This window comes from Rhinopithecus roxellana, chromosome 11, assembly GCF_007565055.1.
Source record: "Rhinopithecus roxellana isolate Shanxi Qingling chromosome 11, ASM756505v1, whole genome shotgun sequence".
Taxonomy (NCBI): Eukaryota; Metazoa; Chordata; class Mammalia; order Primates; family Cercopithecidae; genus Rhinopithecus; species Rhinopithecus roxellana.
The window spans coordinates 17,176,560-17,193,405 of record NC_044559.1 but is presented as its reverse complement, the minus strand read 5'-3'; positions in this window follow the sequence as shown (position 1 = coordinate 17,193,405).

Here is a 16,846-nt window from a genome sequence, read left to right as displayed (position 1 = left end):
CTTCTATCTTTTTTCATTCCTCTTGGCATGCTGTTTGTTGCACACAAGCTATCACCTTAACTTTAATAAAGAATAGGCCATTTCTCATAATAGTTTTATTAGTTCCATATTTAATAATCTATTTTTTTCATTTTTGAGCTCACTTTAGAATATAAAGAGATGCACAAATAGTTCCTAGAGTTCCTGTATACGTTGTCCAGCTTCTCCTAATGTTACTTTCTTACATAACCACAGTACAGTTTTCTAAACTAAGACATTGACACTAGTGTAATACTGTTAACTAAGCCATAGACTAGAATTCTATAAAGCTATAAAACTGGAATTCACTAGTTTTTCACCAAAATGATTTTTCTCTGTTTCAAAATATAATCAATCTAATCAAAGACTCCATCTTGCATATAGCTGGCATATTCCCTGAGTTTCCAACCTATGACAATTTCTCAGTCGTTCCTTGTTTTTCATGATTTTGAGGTTATTAAAGTCAGATATTTTGTAGAATGTCCCTCAGACTGGGTTAGTCTGAGGTTTTCTCATGATTAGATTGATGATACTCATCTTAGGGCAGAATACCATAGAGGTGATGTGCTTTTTTTAGTGTATTATATCAGGCACATATTGACATTATGTATATATGTCTTATTGCTGGAGCTGTCACCCTGATTACTTGGTTAGGTAGTCTTCATTATAAAATTAGTGTCTTTCCCTTTGTTATTAGTAAATATTTATTGGGGAGGGCAATATTTTGAGATCATGCAAATATCCTGTTTCTTCTTAAACTTTAGTCAACTGAATTTTGTAATTATTGGTAGATGTTGCCTAAAGCAATTATTACTGTCTTTTTCTAAGGATAATTTGTCTATTACCTTCATTTTTTTCCATGTGTACTAATTAAATTTCTCTGCAAGAATAAGTTATTTCTTATCTCCGATTAATGCTTTGTTTACTTATATAGTAAGGGTTTCATGATATTTATTTTATCCTTCTGTTTTTTATCCAACACCATCATTATTTATTTTGTTGTTCAAATTATTCTGGCTTTGGCCATTGAGATCTCTTTCAGGTTTTTTTCCTGATTTTTCAAGTAGGTAAGCTATTTAAAAGCTCATTTCCTACCAAGAAAACTTAGAAAGCAGTTCAGAGTTAAGGATCTAGGAAAACTTGTGTGGACCTATTGCTGCTGATTGGATATACTGCTGTGAAAACATAAATGGCTCTCTTTGGGCCTCAGTTTCTTCATTTGTAAAATGAAGAAGTTGGACTAGATAATAGTTTATTTTCAAATTCTAGTGCTAAATAATTGTGAAGTATAACTTCATAACATTAATTAATTCTAGAGTCTAGAAGAATTTCTAACCTGGGAGATGTTGGTGGCAATTAATAATTTCGTTTTAGGGAGCATGAAATGGAAGCAGGAAAGGGGACAAATGAGGTCATATATTATTTGAAAACACAGCCACATTTTGCTTCATCCCTTTAATTTTTGTTTGTTCCCAATTTTTAGTTTAGATTTCAAATTATGTTAAGAGAATTTTATTTTTTTAAAAAAGTTAACATTTCTCTAGATGCTTTTAAAATGTATTTGGTTCTCAACACAGTAAAAGTTAACACAGCTACAAAGTGAGTTTGCTTAGTAGTTTTCCAATTTTTTGATGCCAAGGCCTATCTTTATTCCTTCTTATCCACCCCCCACATTTTCACATGGTGCACTCTCTCACTGCATTTAGGTTTCAGCTTCCACGTGCCCTGCGCAGGGAACCTTCCCCAACCTTCCTATGGAAAATGGCATTCCTCCTCAAGTACTGTCACTTTCTCCCCCAATACAACTTCCTTTCCCTTTTCCTTTATAGTTCTTATCACTACCTGAAGACATAGTGTTCGCTTGTTAGCTTTTTTTTTTTTTTTCAGAGACAGAGTCTTGCTCTGTCTCCCAGGCTGGAGTGCAGTGGCGCGATCTCCACTCACTGCAAGCTCCGCCTCCCGGGTTCACACCATTCTGCCCCAGCCTCCCAAGTAGCTGGGACTACAGGTGCCCACCACCACGCCCGGCTAATTTTTTGTATTTTTAGTGGAGACGGGGTTTCACCATGTTAGCCAGGATAGTCTCCATCTCCTGACCTTATGATCCAACCCGCCTCAGCCTCCCAAAGTGCTGGGATTACCGGCGTCAGCCACCGTGCCCGGCCTTGTTAGTTATTTATGCAGTGATTGATTCTTTGCCTAACTATACTATCTGCTTCATTTTTTCCCATGTAACAATTTTGTACACATAGCAGCGTGATTCCCTATCATCCAAGTGTGGTGGAAAGTATGGTATAGGGATTAGGGATCGTGTTCTTTTTCAGCTTTCAATACCCCTCTCAGTGCCCTTCCTCCTGTCTCTTCCACCCTCTCTGTCTTATAACTGATAAGGGGAGAGGTGTTGGTAATAATAATAAAGTTCATTTTTTTGAATGTTAAAGACACTGTGAGGATTAATGATCTTAATAAGTATTGTTAATGATCTTAGTAAGTATTGTTACCTTATTTTTATTCAGTAACAGAATAACTGAATCAAAAAAAATAAATAAATGATGTAACCAAGCCACTCAGAAAGTTAGAGTACATTCAATGGAAAGTCCTGCAATGTCTGTAATAGTAATATCACTTATATTTGTAAAGGCTTTATGACAGACCTACTAGCAATATTAGTAATGACAATAAAATTTAAAAGTTTATAGTTACCTATGATCTAGGTTACTGTTTTTTAAATTTTATTGTAGTAAGACATTTAATACTCACTGAAACCCTTAAAATAGATTTAGCAATGTCTATTTTGCAAAGAGATATTTATACATATTATTGAAACTAGTTACCACATAATCTCTGCAAGTAAGCAGAGCTGTATTTTTAAAAAATTATCTCTATCAGTGAAGAAGAATCATAATGATGACATAATGAAGTCAAACTCAGAGAAATGAGTGTTTAATAAATACTACTAGTGCTATTTTTCTTGCTACACCAACCGGCAGAAATGAGTGAAAGAACACAGCTTTAACTGCTGAGTTCTAAAAGTTTAAATGATAGTTTTAAAAGACTTCTCTGAGGAGTACCAAGAAAGTGTTTCCTTTCTACAACCTAATCATAAGACTGAGAAAAAAATGCCAGAGTCATCAAAAGAAAAACATCTTTGGGAAAGAGAGGGGGAAGGACATTCATGCCACTGGCCACACCCAGGGTTGATACTCAGCAAGGTTTCTAATCTCAGGTCAGAACCGTGCAAATCCACCTTAAGATGCTCAGGTTCAGGGCAAGTGGAAACAGACCACATCCAAGGTCATTTACCAAAGAAGGCTCCCATTATTTTTAAATTTTTTGATTTTTAAATTCTGTGGGTACATTGTAGCTATATATGCTTATGGGATACATGAGATGTTTTCATACATGCATCCAATGTATAGTCATCACATCATGGAGAATGGGGTATCCAACCCCTCAGGCACTTATCCTTTGTGTTACAAACAATTATGCTCTTTTAGTTGTTTTTTTTTTTTTTTAATGTACAGTTAAAACATTATTGATCATAGTCACATTGTTGTGCTGTCAAATACTAGTTACTGAGCAGTGTGAGCATCCTTGGTTTTTGTCTTCTTGAAATAAAGATTTCAACCAAGAGATGCACAGCAAGGGTTAAGTAGCAGAGTTGATTGAAGGTAGATACAGTACATTCCAAGAGAGGAGCAGCCAGCTTGCTGGAAAACAGCTCCTGGTTGGCATAGCTAGAAAAATAGCAGTAGTAGTGCTTATTTAAAGAGAAAGTACACTGGGAAAGATGAGTCAGAGTGGGCTTGTGGAAAAGAATGAGCCAGCAGCAACCAGCCCTGGGGGATTCTCTTTATTAGAATCTTACATGATTATTCATGATGAGGCATGACAGTGTTGTGTGCAATCATGTTTTAGGCAGTACCCTTGGATGTGCAGGCTGTGTGGTTGTACATGCTAGTGCACACATGACATGTATCACTAGTATTTAAAATCTTCACCCTGGGGTGTGTGTTTTACTATTCTAATAAGCAAAAGGCTACTCCAGGGTGAGTTATTAGAAGAGTGTGTGTGCTTGGCAGCAGGGAAATTCCCTACGATCGTTATCTCTGGATAGGGCCTGATAGGTCTCCTTTAGAGCCAGAGGAGCCCAACTATAAGGCTAGAAGTAGTCAATGAAGCCAGTGTATTTTTTGCTGACCATCAATGGGCAGCACTGACTATCAATGGGCAGTGTCTCCAAGTCTTCTTTTTCGTAGGGGCTCAATTGCTTGCTCATTTCTGGCTATTCATCTACTCTAACAGTAGGTCTTATTAATTCTACCTATTGTTTGTACCTATTAACCATCCCCACCTCCCTCCCAGCCACCCACTACTCTTCCCTGCCTCTGGTAGCCATCCTTCTACACTCTATGTCCATTAGTTCAATTGTTTTGATTTTTAGACCCACAAAATAAGTGAGAACATATGACATTTGTCTTTCTGTGCCTGACTTATTTAAAATAACATAATGATCTCCAGTTTCATCCATGTCATTGCAAATGAAAGGATCTCATTCTTCTTTTATGGCTGAATAGTATTCCATTGTTTACATGTACCACCCTTTTTAAAATCCATTCTTTGGTTGAAGGACACTAAGATTGCTTCCAATTCTTGACTATCATGAATAGTGCTTCAACAAACATGGGAGTGCAGATGTCTCTTCTGTATACTAATTTCCTTTCTTTCGAGTATATGCCCAGCAGTGTGATTGCTGGATCATATGGTAGCTATATTTTTAGTGTTTTGAGAAGCCTTCAAACTGTTTTCATAGTGGTTGTACTAATTTACATTTCCACCAATAGTGCAAAGGATTGCCTTTTCACCACATCACCAACATTTGTTATTCCTGTCTTTTAAATATAAGTCATTTTAATTGGGGTGAGATAATATCGCATTGTAATTTTGATTTGCATGTATTTGATGATCAGTGATTTTCAGCATGTTTTCATATGCCAGTTTGATATTTGTATGTCTTTTATTGAGAAATGTCTATTCAAATCCTTTGCTCATTTTTTGATCCAATTGTTAGTTTTTTGTTTTTTTTTTCTGTAGTTATTTGAGCTCTTTCTGTATTCTGATTATCAATCTTTTGTCAGATGGGTAGTTTACAAATATTTTTTCCCATTCTGTGGGCCATCTCTTCACTTTGTTGATTGTTTCCTTTGTTGTGCAGAACCTGATGTGATCCCATTTGTCTATTTTTGTTTTGGTTGACTGTGCTTGTGGTGTATTGCTAGTGAAATTTTTGCCCAGAACAATGTCCAGGAGATTTTCTCCAGTGTTTTCTTGTGGTGATTTCAGAGTTTAAGGACTTAAACTTCAGTCTTTAAGGCATTTTTATTTGATGTTTGTATATGGCAAGAGATAAGGGCCTGGTTTTATTTTTCTGCATATGGATATTGGGTTTTTCCAGCACCATTTATTGAAGAGACTGTCTTTTTCCAGTGTATGTTCTTGGTGCCTTTGTTGAATATGATGAGTTCACTGTAGGTGCATGGGTTTATTTCCGGGTTTTCTACTCTGTTCCATTTGTCTGTGAGTCTGTTTTTATGCCTGTTAGGAGAGATCCAGAACATTATTTGTTGTGTGGTTGACAGTCCTCAGCCGTGTGCTGACCCAGCTGCCCCACCTCAAGGTACTCAGGATACTCATAGCATTTTCCTGTATTTGGAAAAGTGACTTTTATTAGACTCTAAAATCTTGCCAGTGGAAGATGAAGCAGTTTATTGGTGCTCAGTTCCTATCTAGCTGCATCTGCATATGAAACCTGGTGTTTGCTTACTGCCAATGATAAAAAAACAAAAACAAAAACAAACAAGCAAACAATGAGTGAAATGAAAATAAAAAAGCACAAAAAATTACAACAATTAACCACCACAACAAAATCCTAAACTAGAATTAGAACCCTCTGACTCTATCCTTTTCTCTTCAAAAAAATCTTTGGTTTCCTATCTGATGTGCTACATTTGGAAAAAAATATAATCCTGTCTTTTCTGAATATTTAGATAAGGAAGGAAGGAGAAAGCATTCCCAAAAATATATGATGTTTGATCTTGTTTCATGGGTGATATGGTTAGACCTTGTGTTCCCACCCAAATCTTATCTTTAATTGTAATCCCCACATGTCGAGGGAGAGAAGTGATTGGATTATGTGGGCAGTTTTCCTCATGTTGTTCTCATGATAGTGAGTGAATTCTCACAGCTCTCATGGTTTTATAAATGGTACTTTTTCCTGTACTCTCACACAATTCTTTCTCCTGTCACCCTGTAAAGAGGTGCCTTCCACCATGATTGTATGTTTTCTGAGGCCTCCCTAGTCATGTAGAACTATGAGTCAATTATATCTCTTTTCTTATAAATTATCCAGTCTCCAATAGTTATTTATAGCAGTGGGAGAATGGAATGATACAGTAAATTGGTACCCAGGTAGGCGGGCACTGCTATAAAGATACCCGAAAATGTGTAAGTAACTTTGAAACTGGGTAATTGGCAGAGATTGGAACAATTTGGAAGGCTCAGAAGAATACAGAAAGATGTTGGAAAGTTTGGAACTTCCTAGAAACTAGTTGAATGGTTTTGACCAAAATGCTGATAGTGATATGGACAATGAAGGCCAGGCTGAGGTGGTCTCAGATGGAGATGAAGAACTTACTGAGAACTGGAGCAAAGGTTACTCTTGCGATTCTTTAGCAAAGAGACTGGAGACATTTGGCCACCCCCCGAGAGATCTGTGGAACTTTGAACTTGAGAGAGATTATCGAAAATTGGAACTTATGTTTGAAAGGGAAGCAGAGCATAAAAGTGTGGAAAATATGCAGCCTGACCATGTGATAGAAAAGAAAAACCCATTTTCTGGGAAGAAATTCAGGCCAGCTGCAAGAATTGCATGAGTAACCAGGAGCCAAATGTTCATTACCAAGACAATTGGAAAAAATGTCTCCAGGGCTTGTTACAAGTCTTCATGACAGCCCCTCCCATCACAGGTCCAGAGGGCCTTGGAGGAAAAAATGGTTTTGTGCACCAGATCCAGGGCCTTGCTGCTTTGTCCTTCTCCAGACTTGGTGCCCTGTATCCCAGCCATAGATAAAAGGGGCCAACATACAGCTCAGGCCTTTGCTTCAGAGGGTGCAAGCCCCAAACCTTGGCAGCTTCAATGTGATGTAGGGCCTGCAGGTACACAGAAGTCAAGAATTGACGTTTGGGAACCTCCACCTGGATTTCAGAAGATGTGTGAACATGCCCAGATGTACCAGAAGAAATCTGCTGCAGGGGTGGAGCCCTTATGTGGAACCTCTGCTAGGCCAGTGCAGAAGGAAAATCTGGGGTTGGAGCTCCTATACAGAGTCTCCACTGGGGCACTGCCTAGTGGAGCTGTGAGAAGAGGGCCACCATCCTCCAGACCCCAGAATAATAGATTACCAATAGCCTGTACTGTGTTCCTGGAATAGCTGGAGACACTCAATGCCAGTCCATGAAGGTAGTCAGGAGTGGGGCTATACCCTGCAAAGCCACAGGGACAGAGCTGCCCAAGACCATGGGAGCCCATATCTTGCATCAATGTGATCTGGATGTGAGACATGGAGTCAAAGGTGGTTATTTAGGAGCTTTAAGATTTAATGACTGCCTACTGGATTTCGTACTAGCATGGGGCGTGTAGCCCCTTTGTTTCACCGAATTTCTCCCATTTGGAATGGAAGCATTTACCCAATGCCTGTGTCCCCTTTGTATCTTAAAAGTAACTAACTTGCTTTTGATTTTACAGGCTCATAGGCAGAAGGGAAATGTTTTGTCTAAGATGATACTTTGAACTTGAACTTTTGGGCGAATTTTGAAATGAATTAAGACTTTGGAGGACTGTCAGGAAGTCATTATTAGTTTTGAAATGTGAAAGAAACAAGATTTGGGAGGGGCAAGGGGTGGAATAATATGGTTAGGCTTTGTGTCTACACCCAAATCTCATCTTGAATTGTAATCCCCACATGTCCCACATGTCAAGGGAGAGTACCAATTGGATTGTGGAGGTAGTTTCCCCATGTTGTTCTCATGATAGTGAGTGAATTCTCACAAGATCTGATCATTTTATAAATGGTAGTTTTTCCTGAACTCTCACTCTTCTCTCTCCTGCTGCTCTGTGAAGAGTTGCCTTCTGCCATGATTTTAAGTTTCCTGAGTCCTCCCAAGCCATGCAAAACTGTGAGTCAATTCAAGCTCTTTTCTTATAAATTACCCAGTCTCAGACAGTTCTTTATAGCAATGTGACAACGGACTAACACAGGGGGTCAGACATATGATGCAGGCAACAGAGAGGCTTTTCAGGAGTAGTAACACAAAATTGTTTGAAAGCTTGTTGCTTTAGAGGATACGTATGTGATTCAGCATAGTTAAAACTAAGAATTTATGCAGAAAATAGTAGAACATGGGGCTATAAAAGCAGACTAGTGTCATATTGTGAGGAGTCTTATATGCCTTTCAAAAGAATTTCAGCTTTAGCCTGTGAGAGTCAAGAAGCCCCTGAAAGATTCTAAATAGGTATACACATATTCATCTTTGTATTTCAGCAAAATCACATTGAAGTCATCTTGAAGGATGGATTGGAAATGGAGCAAAGCTGGAAGCAGGGAAGTTTGTTGGAAAGCTTTTGTGGGAATTCAGGCAAAATAATGAAGATGTTGGTAACTCCTACGGTGTACAAGGGGCAGATAAATTTGGACAAAGGATATTTGAAATTCAAATATGCAATGTGAACCAATTAGATGTGAGAATCACAGGAAAGTTTGTGGTTGTGGACTTTGATGACTTTATCTGACTTGTATGATCACAGAGTTAGTAATGTGATTAAGTGAAGAGGTAGGGAGTTCAGTGTGGAAAAACTGAGAGACTATCCAGCCAGAACTTTAGCCTTGACTATAGGTATTAATAACACTAAAAGGAGATGTCCTTCAGAAATCCCCTTTTCATCCTAAGTAGCAACAGCATGTGCCTAAATGTAATAAAAATAAAGGGGAACATGTCTTATTAAGTGAGATGAGGAAATGCCATAGCAGAGAACATCAGGAGGAGGTGAAAGATTAGGACAGCGGGAAAGGAGAAGAGAAAACTACAACCAACACGTGAGGAAACTTCACTTCACATGAACCTGTTCAAGAACAATTAGATCAGGAAAACTATTGCCACAATTCTTGGTATGTGCTCTATTCTCTTACAGCTGAATGAGTTATTGGTGTTCCCTAATTGGAATTGCTATTCTGAAGATTCCTGCATTTCAAGTTAACAGAATTTGCAGTGGAATAAAATACGTTTGTAGTGGCTTTGTAATGACATGTAAATCAGGTTTTGACACTACTGGAACTACAGGCAATTCTTTGTCTCATCTCAATTTGAACACACTGTCCCAAGACAGAGCTGTGAGGCAGAAACTTCTAGAATGAGCTATGAGTTGCTTATAAAGGCACCCATGCTAACCAATGAGCACCATTAACTCTGGATATTATTTGTACCCCAATATGATACAGTCTCATGGCCAATAATATGGTTTGGATCTGTTTCCCCATCCAAATCTCATGTCAAATTGTAATCTCCAATGTTGGAGGAGGGGTCTGGTGGAAAATGACTGAATCACGGGGGTAGAGTTCTCATTAATTATTTAGCACCATTTACTCTTGGTACTATATAGTGAGTGAGTTCTCATACGATCTGGTTGTTTAAAAGTGTGTGGCAACCCCCAACCCTTTCTCCTGCTCCAGCCATGTGACATGCCTGCTTTCTCTTCACCTTCCACCATGATTGTAAGTTTCCTGAAATCTCCCCAGAATGAGTAGATGCTGGGAATTGTGAGCCAATTATAACTTTTTTCTTTCTAAATTGCCCAGTCTTAGATATTTCTTTATCGTAATGTGAGAATGACCTAATACAGTCAGCACTAAAGACCATTATGGAAATCCAGCTGCCTTAGCAGATGTCACAATTTAAGTCTCTCTAAAACCTCGAATCTTTTTTGGTCTAAGTTATTTGGAGAGAAGTGAGCAAAGAAAAATTCCAGAACAAAAAGCTACCGTGGGGAAACAAATCATTCTTCATATGAGTCTACAGTTTTTATGGTTAAAGTGAATGTTAAAAGCAGATCACAATAAATTAAGATGATTGGAAGGAAAATAAATGATAGCCAGAATCCCTGACATTCAGCCAGTTATGAGCTTTCAGTCGTCTTGTGACTTTTTGAAACAGCCTGACGGTATAGCAGAAATAGCAAGGAATTCACACAACTACCAGAGTGGAAAACACATAGCAGCTAGATTCACCCATATTTGCCTTGTTATTTGGTTGTTAAAACTGGGTGTATGGAAAAGGAGTGTCGCTAATGAACTGTGCAATGACCAAAGGGGAAAAAGAAAGAAGAAAAAAAGGCATAAAAGATACAAAGACAAGGCGGATTGCACACTTAAATTGAAATATGTATTTATTTATCACCCATCGTAACCCAGAACAAATGAAGTGTGATACACCTGTGACAGCTAGGTTATAATTTCAGCTCTCAGTTCTCTCTACAAACAGTGAAAAAAACAGGCAGTTGTCAAATTCATAGTATTCCCATGGACTAAGGTTGTACATTTCATTACATCTATGCCCAAATGGATACGGTGTGAAGATAGGAAAAATATCAGTAATACATTAAAGGTATCTTAATGCAAACATGCCATTATGGAGACATCACTGAAGACACCCAGGAAAGCACAGCAATAACCTGGCCTGGGTCATATGAAATTAAGAGCTACATGGGCTGAGTCTAAAGGAATGCTTTAATTTAAACAGCAACTAGTGTCAAAGTTGTCCACAACCAGTTTCCTAAGCAGGTAGTTCTGAGCACAGACTAAAGCATAGCCCACAACAGTATAGAAAGAACAAGAGAATTTTGACTGGACCCTGCACCTGTGCATACAGTTGGTAACCAACAGCATGATTCTCAAGCACACACACCAGTGACACAGTCATCACAAATTTGTGCTATTATCAGAGACTCATCCCATGTCTAGAGCAAGAAAAAATAAGAAGCTAGTCCAAAGTTTCTCTGGTTATTCACTTCTAGCTTTATTTCATTGTGGTCAGATGAGATAACTGGTATGATTTCTATTTGTAAAATTTTTTTGAGACACGTTTTGTGGGTTAATATGTGGTTTATTCTCGAGAATGTTTCACGAGCTGAGGAGAAGAAATGTGTATGCTGTAGCTGTTGAATGCAATGTTCTATAAAAGTCTGTTGGGTCCATTTGGTATGTAGGGAAGATTAAACCTGGTATTTGTTGATGAATATTTGTCTAGATGATCTGTCCAATGCTGGGAATCATTAGTGATTATTATGTGCAACTCTATGCCAATAAATTGGAAAACCTAGAAGAAATGGTTACATTCATAGATACAAAACCTATAAAGATTAAACCATAAAAATCCAGAACCTTAATAAACCAATGACAAGTAATAAGATAGATCCAGTAATAAAATGTATCTCATAAAAAAAAAAAAAGGCCAAGAACCTGATGGCTTCCCTACTGAATTCTACCAAACATTTAAAGAGAAACTAATATCAATCATACTCAAACTATTCCAAAACTTGAGGAGGAGGAAGTACTTACAAACTCACTTTACAAAGCCTGATACTAACCCTGATACTAAGATCAGACAAAGACACAAAACATACACAAAAAAACTACAGGCCGATACCTCTGATGAACATAGATGCAAAAATCCTCAACAAAAGACTAAAAAATTTTAACAACACACCAAAAAAATCATTCACCATGATCAGCTGGAGTTCATCTCATGGATGCAAGGATTGTTCAGTGTATGCAAACTAATCAATATGATACATCACATCAACAGAATGAAGTACAAAAACCATGTGGTCATTTAAACAGATGCCAAAAAACATTTGATAAAATTCAACATCATTTCATGATAAAAAGTCTCAACAAACTAGGGAAGTAGAAACATATCTCAACATGATAAAAGCCATATATAACAAACCCAGTAGCTGACATCGTACTGAATGGGGAGATCTGAAAGTCATTCCTTTAAGATCTACAACAAGATAAGGATGCTCACCTTTACCACTTTTATTCAACAAATACTGGAAATCCTAGCCTGAATGATAAACAAATTCAGTAAAGTTGCAGCATACAAAATCAACATACAAAAATCAGTAGCATTTCTATATGCCAACAACTAGCAATCTGAAGATAAACCAAGAGAAAGCGATCCCATGTATAATAGCTACTAATAAAATAAAATAACTAGAAATAAACTTAACCAAGGAAATGAATAACCTCTACAATGAAAACTATCAAACATTGACAAAAAAAAAAAAAATAAAGGTGACAGAAAAACCAAAAATAAATTTTATGTTTATGAATGGAAGAAGAAATATTGTTAAAATGTTCATATTGGCCCGGTGTGGTGGCTCATGACTGTAATCCCAGCACTTTGGGAGACTGAGGCAGGTAGATAATGAGGTCAGGAGATTGAGACCATCTTGGCCAACATGGTAAAACCCAGTCTCTACTAAAACACAAAAAATTAGCTGGTGCGGTGGCACGTACCTGCAATCCCAGCTACTTGGGAGGCTGAGGCAGGGGAATTGCTTGAACCTGGGAGGTGGGGTGGAGGTTGCAGTGAGCTGAGATCATGCCACTGTACTCCAGCCTGGGGACAGAGCAAGACTCCATCTCAAAAAAACAAAAAAAAAAAAGTTCATATTACTCAAAACACTCTACAGATTTGTTCAATCTTTATCAAAATATCAATTAATTCTTCACAGAAGTAGAAAAAATAATTCTGTCAGACGTGATAGCTCACACCTGTAATCCTAGTATTTTCAGAGGCTGAGATAAGAAGATCATTGAGGCCAAGAGTTCAAGAACAAACTGGGCAACATAGTGAGACCCCCATCTCTACAAAAATATTAAATACTAGCTGGGTATAGTGACACACACCTGTAGTCCTAGGTACTCAGGGGACTGAGGCAGGACAATCATTTTAGCCCAGGAGGTTGAGGCTAAAGTGAGCTATAATTGTGTTATTTATTGTACTCTAGCCTAAGTAATAGAGCAAAACCCATTAAAAAAAAAAAAAAAAAAGAAGAAGGAAAAGAAAAAGTGATCCTAAAATTTATATAAAAGCACAAATGACCAAGAATAGGCAAAGCAATTTTGAGCAAAAAGAATAAAGGTGGAGGCCACACATTACCTGACTTCAAATCATACTGTAAAGTTATACTAAACAAAACAGCATGATACTGGCTTAAATACAGACACATAGGCCAATGAAACAGAATAGAGAACTCAGAAATAAGTCCACACATTTACAGTCAACTTATTTTGACAAAGGTGCCAAGAACATACACTGGTGAAAGGATAGTCTCTTCAATATATGATGCTGGGAAAACCTGACATCCATATTTAGAAAAATGAAAGTAGACACCTATCTCTCACCATATACAAGAATCAAATCAAAATTTATTAAGACTGAAATCTAAGGCCTCAAACTGTGAAACCGTTCCAAGAAAACTTTGGGGGACACACTCCAAGACATTGGTTTGAGCGGAGTCTTTTGAGTAATACTTCAAAAACACAGGCAGCAAAAGCAAAAATGGAAAAATAGGATCACATAAAGCTAAACAGATTCTGCACAGCAAAGGAAAGAATCAACAAAGTCGAGAGACAACCCACAGAATAAGAGAAAATGTTTGCCAACTATCCATGTGACAAAAAGACTTAATAATCAGAATGGATAAAGAGCTCAAACAACTCAATAGAAAAATACCAATTTAAAAATAAGTCTAAATAGACATTACTCAAAAGAAGAAACACGAATATCCAACAGACATGCAAAAAGATGCTCAACATTGCTAATCATCATAGAAATGCAAATAAAAACTATAGTAATATATCAGCTCACCCCAGTTAAAATGGCTTTTATCCAAAACAGGCAATAACTAATATGGTTTGGTTATGTCCCCAACCAAATCTCATCTTGAATTGTAGCTTCCATAATTCCCACATGTTGTGAGAGAAGCCCAGTGGGAGATAATTGAATCATGGGGGCAGTTTCCCCTATACTGTTTTCATGGTAGTGAATAAGTAAGTCTCATGAGATCTGATGGTTTTGTATGGGGAAACCCCTTTCAACTGGCTCTCATTTTCTCTCTTGCCTGCTGCCATGTAAGATGTGCCTTTCACCTTCCACCATGATTGTGAGGCCTCCCCAGCCATGTGGAACTGTGAGTACATTAAGCCTCTTTTTCTTTATAAATTACCCAGTCTCAGGTATGTCTTTATCAGAAGTGTGAAAACTGACTAATACAGTAACAAATGATGGCAAGGATGTGGAGAATGGGGAACACATGTACATGGTTGGTAGGAATATAAACTAGTGTAAACTTTATGGAGAATAGTTTGAATGTCCCTCAAAAAACTTAAAGTAAAACTATCATAAGATCCAGTCATTCCAGTGCTGGTTATATCTACAAAAGAGAGGAAATCAGTATTCCAGGGAGATGTCTGTACTCCCATGCTTATTGCAAAAGGATTCAAAAGAGCTGAGACATGGAATCAACCTAAGTGTCCATCAGTGAAAGAATCGATGTTTTAAATGTGGTAAGTGTACACAATAGAATAGTATTCAGCCATAAAGAGAATAAAATCCTGTCATTTGCAACAACATGAGTGGAACTCGAGGTTATTACATTAAGTGAAGAAAGCCAGGCACAGAAAGACAAAAATTACGTTCTTACTCATATGTAGGAGCTAAAAGAAAAATTGAACTGACGAAAATTAGAGTAGAATGATGGCTATCAGAGTCTGGGAAGGGTCTGGCAATGTATTAGGGATGGAAGGATGAAGATGGAATGGTTAATGGGTACAAAAATTTCCACAGAAATAATAGGAAATAATAGGAAATAATTATTTCCTAGGAAATAATATCTAGTGTTTGTTTATATAATAGGGTGACTATAGTTAACAATAATTTATTGTATGTTTCAAAATAGCTGAGTAGAATTGGCATTTTCTTAACACAAAGAAATACTAAATGTCTGAGGTGATGGATACCCCAATTACCTTGAATTGATCATTACACATTGTATACTTATATCAACATATCACAGGTACCCCATAAATATGTCCAACTCTGATGTATCTATAATAATTAAAAATAATTTTTTATAAAAATTGAAAGAAAAATAATGAGCAAATTCAATAATCATACTTTCATCAGTCAAGGCCAATCTCACAATTTTAGGGAGATTTTCTGCTTTAACTAATGATACTAGTGTCAGTAGTAAAGTAAAATGTGTTTGTATTTCTAAACTTTTGTTATAATTTCATACATTTTTTTTTTTATTCATCATGAATCAACTTAGGGTTTTTTCCATGTTTAATTTGGAATAGAATTTAAATGAGTTATGGTTCATAATGAAGTAAAGGCAATTTCATAATTCAACCTGTTAATATCCTTTTGATCCTTAATTTATCAAGTTACTAAATGTTCTTCTCTGCTATAGACACTATCCAAGGTATCATCTTAATATTTTTTTCAAATCCACGTTTAATAATGAAGAGAACAATCTCTCCTTAAATCAAAATTGTTGAAGGAAATTTAAATTGCCCATTCATAAAATGGAAAGGTAAAGTACGTCAGTGCAGAGCAGCTTGTACTCCTTTTAAATTGTTATTAAGCAAATGCAGTTAGTATTTTTAGCATTCCAGGAAATTTACACATCTGAGCACAATTTATTACATTTCTTTATGCATTTTTGGGAACAAAGTTGCCTACAGCCATCACTGCTTGACCTAATGAATGGATTCATACGTTCCTGCATTGTCCTCTGTCATTTTAGCTTTGTTTCTGTAAAGGAGTTTCTTTTCATGGGAAGGAGAAAAGAAAATCACTTCAGTTTAATCCTAGCAGAGGCACAGTGCTGAGGGTCACAGAGGTCTTGACAAACAGAAAGCCTCATTCCTGAAGATCCTGTAGACTGGACCCCACCAGGCTTCCCCTATTGGTATTATTGGCACATCTTTTTTGGGGGAAGTGTCTTATCTGCTCTCATTCCAATCAGGGCACGGTTGTTGAAGTGTAGGGCTAACTGAATTCTAGCTTTCAAGCATGCAGGAGGAGAGTCAAAATCACCAGGCTGTGGCACTTTGCTGAGACTTCAACCGTCAGCTCCTCAGCCTCTCTCTCTCACTCTCCCCCTCTCACTCCACTCACCACTAACAGGACCACCAGTAATGTGCAGATAAATATCTACAGCAACATCCCTGGGAGACAGAAATCCCAGGAAGATGTGTTCAAGCCTGTACTTGGTCTCAAAAGTTCCATGCTGGACTACATTAAAAAAATTGTTTGTTATTGTCATGATAGAAATGAAATTTTATAAACACAGAAAACAAACTTGAACATGCAAAATTGTCATTCTGTGTATCTTTTTTCACTTCTCCCTTTATCCTGTCAGCATAGTGTCCACACAAGTCAGAGTCCTAGATTGTAACTCAGCTTCCCTGCTTTCATTCCCCTTCATGAATGTTTCGGTATTTACATTTCTGCTTAATACACTAAGATAGATAGCACTGCCTCTTGACAGATACTAATATAGGCTCCCCGGTTGCTGAGATGTTTGTTCTGTCCTCTAATTTCTCTGTAATACCTAAAGTTCATTTTCACTGCCCACATCCTTCTAGTGTGCTCATTTTTCAAATAGCTATCTTTCAATATAATATTGTCAAGGTAACAGCAT